At 32.7% G+C, this 12060-nt stretch overlaps 1 long non-coding RNA gene and 1 pseudogene across 1 annotated transcript; one reads left to right on the top strand and one right to left on the bottom strand.

The window, feature by feature from the left end:
• Positions 1 to 2418: 2418 nt before the first annotated feature.
• Positions 2419 to 3342, top strand: LOC119192926 (annotated as a pseudogene).
• A 5914-nt stretch (positions 3343 to 9256) lies between these two features.
• Positions 9257 to 11102, bottom strand: LOC119192925. Its single transcript, XR_005113783.1, has 2 exons — positions 9902 to 11102; positions 9257 to 9520 (listed from the first exon to the last, which is right to left on the bottom strand). It is a non-coding gene; the product is annotated as an uncharacterized LOC119192925 (long non-coding RNA).
• Between the last annotated feature and the right edge of the window lie 958 nt (positions 11103 to 12060).

Below are 12060 nucleotides of genomic sequence, written 5' to 3'. Positions count from 1 at the left end.
CTTCCGGAAACGCCCGATGTCATCGGCTAGGATAGCGGCGCGTAACACTACTTTATAAATAAGACGTCTGTAACTTGCCAACCCTATAAACACAAGAGCGCAGTGGAGCGCGCTTTATTATATTCAAAGCGCGATGCATTACATTGTACCGTTGGGTGCTTCACGGACCTCATCATACGCAAACTTCGCGATCTTAGCTTCTAACAGTTACGTATAATATAATACTGTTTTTGTCTATATTGAATTTTATGCATGGATAAATGATTTGATATGTTTATTTCATATTTGTTCTATTCATAAGTGCTTTCTTATACGCGGGGCCAGGTTAGGTGCGTACCAACACATTAACTCTCGTTACTAAGAGTGAGCAGGCGCTGATCTGCCGTGCTAAGCGCAAAAGCGGTATGTCAGGGGAAACCTTATTTCGAGATATTCGAAGTTTTGTAAATATGGTTTTGTACGTAAAACTGAGATAGAGAAACTTTTTAGGGTTTTTAACAAGTTCTAAATAAGATACCGTTATTTAGGCAAGTTCATTGGATGAGTATTTCTTCAAGCTATCTGACGACATAAAAATCAAGATTTAGATTTTTTTTGAGATACCGCTTTTGAGCATAGCACGGCAGTGATGTAAACTGTTTTGGAAGGCATCGTAGCCGGTTGGTGGCAAAGGGTCTATTTAATCCGATGCCAGCCGTCTTTCCGTTCGTAATGATGTAAAATCTAATGTCATTAGATCGATTTGCAGATCGCATTCATGCATAATATTAGTACCTAAGTATATGTCTTCTCATTCCCATACGAAAATTTCACCGCCCTTTACCAATAGTGACCAGTATGATTGCTCTGCATTATGAAATTTACATCTAACTAGTTTCGCCCGCGTAGAAATCAGTATAATACCAAGTTTTTTAGCGTAAATCCCGACCCATTTTACAACTACGCGACCTCATCAATAGTGTACTTTATATTTCTGTCAATTTACATAAAATCGTAATGTACTATTGACGTGAACCTTCCTCAAGAATTGCACTATCTTTTAGTGAGAACCGTACAAAAATCCGTTCAGTTGATTTTGAGAAAATCGATCATATACAAACAGGAGCTTTTGGGGACTTCGTTTTATAATACATATAGATGTGTCAATAACAAAAGTAAGGCAGTGCCACGCAATGCTTTGTAATTCAAAGGTCTGGTCGGTGATACTTCTATTTATTAGCAGATGGGGCGCTTACATTCGGACGGCTTGGTCCTTTCGTCATTCATTTGCATAAACAAAAGCTATTATACATAACTGCTCTATCTTCCTGAGGCGGTTAACAAATCTTACCGCGTGCCCATATTTGCGGAAGGCCCGCATATATTACCTTCGCAGGCATTTTGTGCCAGACATTTTCCAACTTGGATTTAAATTAAATTGCACTTGGCCCTTGATATAGCGTATGGCTTATGTTGAGCGGGTAGAGCAAACTAAACTTTATAATATATGTAACGTAATTGATTTTAAAACATCATTAAATAAATTATAAATAAATGTATAGTTATGTATAGTTTATTTAGTAAATATGATTTGAATTATCCATGACATAGGCGACGTCAGTTGGTACATGAAAGACCCTGGGTTTGATACCAGCATTATTTAATTGAGCACAAATATTGGTTTCGGCTCTACTATTGTGGAACTATTAATGTTATTCGAAACTTGTTAGTTGTTAGTGTGCAGGAACGATACAAATCTATCGAAAATCACTTTCAACCCAACTTACGTTTGTTTATCGAATTGAGAACTATTTTAGGGCTTTTATTTATTTATTATTCGTTGCTATTTCCGTACACTTAGCTCATGATCCACGAAATTCTTTTAACTGTCAGAAAGAAAAAATTGTTACGCCAGTCACTGACAGAGTGCAGCAATTACGATACGCAAAGCCACCATTATTTGTGCGCCATTGTTGTGTCTAAATAATGCGTGTATTAAAAGCTCTTGCTGCCGGCGTATATGCACGATTTTTCTTACAAACCTTCATGCGACTTGGGAAGTAGTATGGAGGAATATTTACTAAAAAGGGACCAGTCTTTACATTATATATACGCAATATTTGCTCGTACATAAAATGAAAATAATATTAATGGTATCTTACACTTTTTTATTTTTGATATTGGTAAAGTCTCACCATTGTACACAAAACAACTCGCACCGACTTTCAAACATAAAAATGTGACTTGCGTGGCGTCTGACATCACGATGATTATGAAAAAATTTTCGAGCATTACGTATTATTAAAAGATAACATAAATGCCGCGCGTACTACTGTTGTACCGCTTTCTTTTGACGAGAAAACATAACTCAATATGTTCCGTTATGCATTTCAGATCTCACGATGAGGTGTCTGTGATCTCACATCGACGCGAGGGGAGCGGGGCGCGCGGCATCATGACGTCCGAGCGTGCCATACCGCACCTGCGGGACATCTTCGGCCTCAACCAACAGTACGACGGTAAAACCTTTGACGACCAGACGACGCAGTCCGCAAGAACAAAAGAAAAGGAAGACTACCGCACGTACGGCAACGGCGATGTGAAGACCTTAGAGAGACATCTCAGCATGAAGAAAACGATCAGGAAAAGATCATGCGCGACCTTCAGCAGGCGTTCGTTGAAGACCCTAACGAGTTTAAGGTCGAGAACACGAGCCCTGAGAAATTGAAGGCGGAGTTGAGCGCTGAAGCTGTCAAAATCGAGAAGAACGTTCGCAAGAACGACCCCACGTTCTTGGACATGTTGCGGGGCGAGACGAGGGGCGAGGAGGCCAGGGAGGAGCAGCCGCCCGCCGAGAAGACCAGCTTCTGGCGGCGTCTCACCATGAAGAACAAAACAAGAGATAAAGACAAACGCAACGCCGTGCAACACGTCGCTCCAACACTCACGCCGACACGTTCTCACCATATCAACTATTTATTGTCATCGACTTTTTGATAATATTTTACACTAGACACGGTCGGTATAATGTAGAACTGATAGTCCTGCGAGTTGTATCGGAGACATGTAAGACGCTTTCTCAATAGTTAGGTATCCGAAAACAATATGTTAGTTAAACGTAAGTGAGCTTATTTAATGAGAACGGAGCGACGTGTTAAAATTATTCGCGGCCATTGTTACTTATAAAAAGATATCTCGTTCTATGTGATGTAACGTTAAGCCGGCTAAGTTAGTGTAAGAGTACGTAGATATGTGCGTAGGCTAAGTATTTCGTAAGGGCGATTGTGTAAGGTAGACTTCTGGCAATTCCTTGTTGTGACAATTTTATTATGATGCAATATAAATAATTTTACACATTTAAAACTGCGTACCTTTATTTATTGACCCGTAGATAATTGTTATACTACTATGCTGTTGAAATTTTATAAATTTGAAATTTACCAAAACAAAATCAACATAGCATAATCCATAGTTTTAAAGTGTAAATGTTAACCTAATTCTACAAATAATAAAAAATGTATATTATTGTTTTTAAATAATTCTTCATTCAGTGACGTATCTGTTACAGTAACTGCCCTTTTAAAACTACCACATCAATGTATGTTGCTTAACTAAACCGTAGGTATAAATGTTTTCTGAAATTCATCAAAAAAATAAAGAAATCACGAAATTACACCACACATTCATCTAATAAATTAAATATAAATGAGAAGTAAGATTCAGTTTTCAAATGAAAATACACAGTAGTCAAAAGTGATCATCTATATATTCAAAAACATTCGAGATATTATACATTTATTTTAATTTTGATTCATATATCTAGTGTTTTCAAGTGCAAATATATGCCTTTGACAAACTGAATGAGAGTAAAAGGAGGAACAAAACAAAAAAGATCCCACTAATATGTGGTACGAAAATTATAGATTTATTATGAATTAATAATAAATAAAAATTACACTTGTATAACGCCTTCTTCGGCACTGCACCCCACATAAGGTGACTTTTAATTTATTTTTGCATGTCAGTAGCGTCATCTTTTATTAAGAAAGTACACCTTCGTATATTATGTATTTTGTAAGCCAGTAGCGACATCTGTGCACCAATAACAAAAGCTATTTACACGTATTATTATATAAATAGCGCCATCTTTAGAAACACACATTCACGCCTTTTAACCCCGAAGGGTTAGACACAGGTGTATCTAGTGCGCCCACTTAATGCCGTGTAAATTTCGTTCCATTATGTTGTAATAGATGGCGAGTCTATCGCCATACATCCGGCATAAATTCCTGACTGGGCCTGATAACTATTGATAGAACAATGTTCATTCATTTAGTACTGTAAGTAATGGCATAATCACTGGAACTAATTGCAAATAAACCCTCCTTCATTTATTTACATAAACAATGATCATCAATGGTCTTTTCTTACACCGTCGCGTAAAATATACTCTACTAACGCCATCTGTTATTGTAATCACTCACCGTTAATACCTTATGTTTGTTGCCAACACGTCCAGTAGATGGCATTATTGATGGTGATGGTACATATTGTCGAATAAAGAATTATTAAATCACCAGTTCTTAATTTATTATAATTTACTCTTGAGAACCAACATTGTTTACTCTCTTTGGTACATACTGGGAAATTCCATTAAAACAAAGTCCATGTTGTATTTACCGCAAGGTTGCGAAAAGTATATTTTAACTTCCATTTATTTATTTTATTTAAAATACGAGTAATGCGTTGACTTATTTTAATTGAGCAGAACGAAGATTAATATTTATCCTTAACAAATGAATGGGATTAAATCATATGTATTTAATAAATTAATGGGATTAAATAATATAAGGTTTCCTTAATTTAATGGTAGAGTTCGCTAAGAGATGAAAATCTTTATATTATCTTTACGTTTCGTTGAATCTTTTAACCACACGGCAGAATGCACAGGGTCACTGAACTCACGAGGCCGGAATAGGTATAACCTCTGTAGATACTAATTGGTAAGTAACGGTGTTACTTTGAAATCTAACACTTGAAGAATAATATAACTTTTCTGATATAGGTAGGTTAAAATAAAGAGGCACGTCGATAGTATCTATTCACACCGAAACAGTTTTACTCAGTACGTCTTTGTTTATATTATTAAAATTGAAGGGACATATATATAGAGGCCAAACAAAACATCAAGCTATATTATCGACTTTATTAATGCGTGAACATTGCATCGTCATTATGACTAACGTATATTTATTCACATATGCACCACGTGCGTTGCTTGCGCCTATTTTAGATGATCCCCTACAGAGCTTACTTGCCTATATGATTTTTAGATCATCTCTGTAATTGTTGAAATGGTTGATTCTAAATGTGTGTATTGTCTTAACTAAAAATAATTATAACCTGATATACATGATTCTGTTTTGCTTTTACCTCACTGCTCCCAGATTCAAAACAATCTTTGGGCTCTGCAATGTTTTTCGGGTACGGGAATCGAGCTACTAGTTCAAACAAACCTCTGGTTTTACAAACAATTTCTTTTGTGTCTCTAAATTTCTTTCCACTAGTGTCAGTAGTATCATTTATTCTGTGTCACGACGGCAACTCTGAACTCTCTCGAAGTGAATATAAAAAGAGTTTTTTCACTAGGCGGAAATTCAGCATATCATTGTTCATGTCTGTACCTAATGTATAGTCAGCTATAAAAGTAGCTTAGTAAATTTCAAATCGCCTTTAAACTTTTGTATCCATATTAATATTCGTTTTTTCTTCACTGAAATAAACTTCACAGGGTTTACTTCTTTTTAGATAAAGAAATAAACTATTTCGAATGAGTTTAATGTGTCAGAAGCTGTTAAAGTTTCAAATTTGTATAGCTACTTTTATGGCTGACTATACCTACAATATCTGTACAATATATTCATGTGTCCAAATCTATTTACGACACCTATACTTCGTAGAGAGGTTTAGATTAGCAAGAACTCGCACAGAAGTTAACTTGCGCAAGTGATTTAACGTGTAAACAATCACAGCAAGGCTTTTACTTGCAAAATTCACGGCAAATTGTATTTGTATAGAATTAAAATATTGCTAGTCGCGTAAATGCATTTGGATGTTTTTGCGCATATATTGCTATGAGAACTTGCTAATCCAAGTTAATCAAACTACCCCCAGCTACCTCCAAGGCTACAGCTCTAGACTCTACCCAGGTTGTGTGAGTATCATCAATTTAATGTAAAAGTTTCGTGTTGTTTCAAGGTATGTGTTTATGAGTAGGTATTTGTATGTAATCAAAATATGTAGACAATACCAAATGAAACACAAACTTAATACTGTTTTATTAATTTACGAATCGTAATTGATTAATATTCAGTAGCAAATCTCTTATTACCAGCTGTTTCTTTGAATAGTATTCTTATGATTATTGTTTGTTTGTGTTTTGTATATCATGTGAGTATATTAAAAAAAGAAATAAATTATTATTTTTCTGTGTCTGATATAATGTATTTGTATGTTTCTTTCAGATCTCATATCTTGGGTGTATACATTAATCGAATTTATATCACAAATGTAACTTTATATTTAGTTTAGAAATTTTAAACAGTCTTTGAAATATCTCGCAATATGTATTTGTGTGTAATTTGGCGGCATGTATTCATTAATGTATTATTGTAAATGTCTTGTATAATATGATGTAATTTTCTGGATATAATTTTTACCAAACCAGAAACTTTTATGAGATATTTTATAAATTGCTTACATGAACAAATAAAGTTATAACAATCTAAAGTTTCTGGTTAGGTAGACAAAGGTAATAAAACAACAAATAGGGTGAAAAAAGATATATTTATTTATATTTATTTGATTGGTTACCGTAATCAATTTCATTATTATAGCGAACTGTTTGATGGTTCTGCAGTATTTATTATACATGCTAAAAAGAAATAATTAATACATAATACAAGAAAACATGAATATCAAAATTAAAATAAATTACTTTACACAAAAACATAATTACAGTAATTGATGAATTGATAAATTGAATTTATTGATAACAATAATAAAAATGCAAAACAAATAAAACACAAAAATCATAGTTTTAATTTATATTACAGAAAATATTTCAGTAGTGATTTAATCACATAATTGGAAAATCAATTTTGATTTAATTGACCGAATTGTTGGTTGTTAAAATCATTATTTTATTTTGTTTGATGTTTTTAGATATTCTTCATAAATACAAAACATTTGCAGAACCTATATTTTATTTTTACCGAATTAATTACATTACATACTTAGTTGTATGTTTTCATACGAATTTTACTTCTGTTTTGTGATATTATTTACGTCTTCATTGGACCATATTTCGTCCTTTCTTCTTTAAGTTTTTAGTTATTAGATATTATAAATTTTACTTTTTGTTTTATTTTATTTTGTTAAGGTTTTATTGCCAATAATCAAATGACTCTACCACCGGTTCGGAACCTACAATCGACTGAGAAGAACCGGCAAGAAACTCAGCAGATTATCGAGTCGTCAATGCTTCCCGCGAGAGAACATCTAAATGATCTCTATTTTTTAATACCTTTGTAATGTTGAAGCGGTAGTATGTAGAAAATTGTAGAGAATTTAGGATACATAGTTAATTAATTTTTAAAAAATTCAATAACATTTAGAATCTTCCGAAATAATTCTGCGAATTATTTATAGAAACGACATTTGACGCCTAAGTTCATGGTATATTTAAAAAATATTTGTATTTATTGAGACCTACTTACCGCTTCAGGAATCTAGGCGCAAGGATATGTAAGAAGGTGAAAAGGGAATTGAAATAGAGCTAGTTTCATCATTCTCATCTTGCAATGTTGAAAAATCAAGCTTCGTTATATTTATTTAAACTGTACACTGCAATACTACTATGTCTCTATGCATTGGATGATTGTATGTTACATTGCACGGACTTAAAGAACACAGTCACTCTTGTGTTAGTTTGTAAGCAATGTCTCGTTAGCCAATACCCATGAGATATTACTCGAGTGCATTCCATTTTGAACAAAGAAATGTATCAAAGCAACTCCTTGTTTCTGCACCTCAAACGTGTTCACATTTATTAGCACAAAGATTAAAAAACTTTGCCTGAACTAGATGTCGATGCATTTTGCAAAAGCATATGTAGCAGCAAGCTTGCTTCGTTTTATATCTCTCTAGCTATTCTATTTTGAAGAATCGCTAACATCGGAAAGCAGAAGGGGAAAGACTAGGAAAAATCGATGAGGTTTTAACAATGAATGATTTTCAAAGAAACAAAATAACTAAGTTTACTTATTTTTGGTTTATTTTCTGAAAATATATTGTTTATCTTTACAATATCCAAGAACTTTTTTGCATTCATTTAAATTAATTTGCGCATTACTAGTTACTTTTTTAATACTTTTTACAATTAATGAAATTGTTAAATTATTTTTGTAATAAATCAAAGAGTTGTGCGCTTCGAGATAAATACATATTTTATTGCTTTAAATAAACTTATACATTTTTAGCAATTATTCAATTCGATTTAGATGGTTATATATAGATATCTATATTCTTTAGATGTTTAACAAATATTTCATAGGATCATTTATCCGTAGCATGATATTAGCTTCATGTACAACTATATTTAAACTATGTAGGTAGGTAGCAAATTTTAACCTTATACTTGCAAAATTAACATGTCCTACACTTTAAGCGACATTTGGTACATCATTTACAAACAAAAGCCTTTTAAAATGTTACCTAATTCTACTTGAAAACTAAAATAAGCCACGCCCGCAGAGTTTAAAGTAGTCTTACAACTTGCTATTTGAGATTGTGAAATGTAATATAACTTTTGTAACCACTTATATGTGTTTATAGTATATATATATTTAATGTCTTTACAGGGCGCATGATAATGGCACTACCTACTTAGTATTTTTATAAAATAGTAGCATTAATATACATTAAAAACTACTTCTAAGACGTAAAGTGGAGATACCTTTTACTGAACCCCGAATGATACAATTATTTCTGACTATTGCATGTTAATTTTCTATAAATATATACATATAAATCATATATATAGTGTATTATAGTCGAATAATGATGTAATAATTTACATGATCAGGTGTTAAACCTAGCCATCGCCCGGTTCATTCATTTCTCCTTAACTTTTATGATATAGTAGGAAATCATATGTATATTTCTCATTTGAATGTTGTATAAAATAATTTATTAGTTTAGTCAAACTACTAGGCAATACCAAATTGATAAATTTTACTCAAAAGATTCCATTAAACACAGACTTGAAGAGTACATACAAAGATACATGCATACAAAAATTAAAAAACTTTTTAACAATTATATTGATCAGATAACTAATTATGCGCCTTATTTAATTTTCTTCTAAATTCCGCTCCTGATCTCCTGACAGATTTTACTTAGAGTGTAATTTGTAATCTATCGCCTATCGATTCCGTGCCATTAAAAGCCTGCCTGACGTCTCCAACATAATAAAAAACATCTGAAAATTAAATATTGTAAGCAATTATACTACTCTCGTAGCCAGAGTTGGAATTTATTTAATAAAAATATTGTTAGTAATAAGACCGCATTTAGATCACGTTTTGCATTAAATAATTTATTGTCCTATACAATATAACAGTTTTGAAACTGTAACCATCAACCACGATCGTTATCATATATTTTATAAAATATAGTTTCCAATGGAATATTTTAACTCAATGACGAGTTTTGGTTGAGTGCTAACATTAGGCCTCAAAGTTGATTTAGATAACTTTGTAACCAACAACTCTGTTCTCTTAAAACTAGCTTATTATTGCGTGTCTATAAACTGTTAATTAAATTAATATTTTGATTTATTCATCGGGAAAAATAAAAATACCTTCAAGTTTAATTAGCTTTAAATTTACGATGAAAAGCCTTAATAAACTCTGGAGACTATTTGGGGATCCATCCACGTGACGTCCGAAATGTATTTCTTAGTCACGATTGCCAGTTACGGGACTCAAGACCTCCCGCCATTGTTTCGATACGATGTTACCACGGAATCATAACGGGCTCTGCAGGACAAGCGTTGGCAATTACGTTACTCAAGTAAATACACGACATAGCTCCTGTAAATTTAATTAAAGTGCAAAGGTATTAGACATAGAAAATGTATACGGGAAACGCTACGGCGATGTGGAACACTTTCACTTAAGCTACCTAATGGAAAATTAAAATGACGCTACATAAGAAAAATACATTAAACATCAAGAAATAACCACACACGACTAAAAGAACCACGGTGCATCTTGTGACAGCTTGTTCAACGATTAGTTAAGCGATAATCTAACAATGCACAGGGACCGACCACGAAAAATAAAGAAATTCCACATGTCAAAGCATTTCATGTTTTCTAAAAACATATACCCGTGTTATTTTGTGCTCATGCTACGAAAACCTTTGGGTTTTATTTCTCATGCACTGTAAGGATTATTTATGTGATATCTATTGAAAATAAAACATTTTTGAATGACGTAAACAAGAAAGCGTAACAAAAGTTACAATAATTCACGTGTGAAAGTGATTACAACAGTTAAATGAAGGTGCACGTGAAGTTTGTTTCCGTATAACGATTTGGTTATATTCGTATTAGCGAGTTTATTATCACAATAGCATTCCTGAACAATTACCTACAAGCTAGAAGCACTTAAATATCATACCCTGCTAAGTTTAATTTATTTTTGTAATGATGGAGACATTTTTTCAAATTTCAAATTTCAACGGTGCACCCTCTATGCTCTAAATACTACAACAAACTCCAATAATTTTACATTCTCCTCTAATCATTTTAAATATTACTCAATATTTTTTTTAATGAATATACCAATTGTTTCTTAATAATGACTATACGTTCTCCTAAGGTTGGCATTGCCTACAAACTTGGAAATAAAAATATCTAACCAAATGTCAGTGTAATTTATTTTGGAAAGGGACTCCAATATTTACATAAAGCCTTACAACTTACTTTCAATCGTCTGTTTCTAAACTAGATTTTAATTTAATAGACGAAAGTCTAATGCTATGAGTATTCTTATCCTAAGTTAGTCTGAATTAAACCACGCAAGTTTTATGCATTTCCTATTATTTTCTTGGTATTAGACGTATATTATAATTTCATCTCTCATGATAGATAGCCCCTATTATTCTGTTGATGAATTTGGTATAGGATATGAAAAAGACCTAATAACTGTATTCTCTTTACAAGTATTCTTTCTTGGGTTAAATTGAAGTCTTATGTAATATTCTGATGTTTAGCTTGTCACATATTGACGATAACCTATTACCCTGTTTTCCTTACGAGTAGGCTTTCCTGGTTTGAACTTGTCTTTATTTATATTGTAGAAACCTGTTCCTTGGTACGTTCTGACGACGATAACCTATTATCCCTGTTTTCCTCACGAGTAGGTTTCCTGGTTTGAACTATGTCTTTATTTACATTGTAGAAACCTGTTCCTTGGTACGTTATGACGACGATAACCTATTATCCCTGTTTTCCTTACGAGTAGCCTTACGTGGTTTGAACTTATGTCTTTATTTACATTGTAAAACCTGTTCTTTGGTACGTTCATCTCTCATGTAGAATATATTCTTATGTTTAGCTGGTTATGTACTGACGAAAAAGTAATAACGCTATTTTTATTACGAATATTGTTTCTCGTTGATACGAAGTCTTTATTCACGTATAAGGAACTTGATGCTTGATACATAATGCTTACTTCAAATATATACTTCTATAAAATCAATTATACACTCTAAAAGTTAATTATTTACATACTGGCGACGACCTAGTAGTTTTCTTTACGAGTATTCCTTCCATTGCATTGCTTCGTGGTATTGAAGTTCTATATACATTCAAGGGCCCCTTATGTCCTGTACATTCTGATAGTACAATCTGACGTCTAACTGGTCACACAAAAGAACTAATAAATGTTACGCTAATTTCTATAATATATATATATATATATATATATATATATATATATATATAATATATTA

Source organism: Manduca sexta, unplaced genomic scaffold (genome assembly GCF_014839805.1).
Source record: "Manduca sexta isolate Smith_Timp_Sample1 unplaced genomic scaffold, JHU_Msex_v1.0 HiC_scaffold_3378, whole genome shotgun sequence".
NCBI lineage: Eukaryota > Metazoa > Arthropoda > Insecta > Lepidoptera > Sphingidae > Manduca > Manduca sexta.
This window is presented reverse-complemented; position numbering and strand designations above follow the sequence as displayed.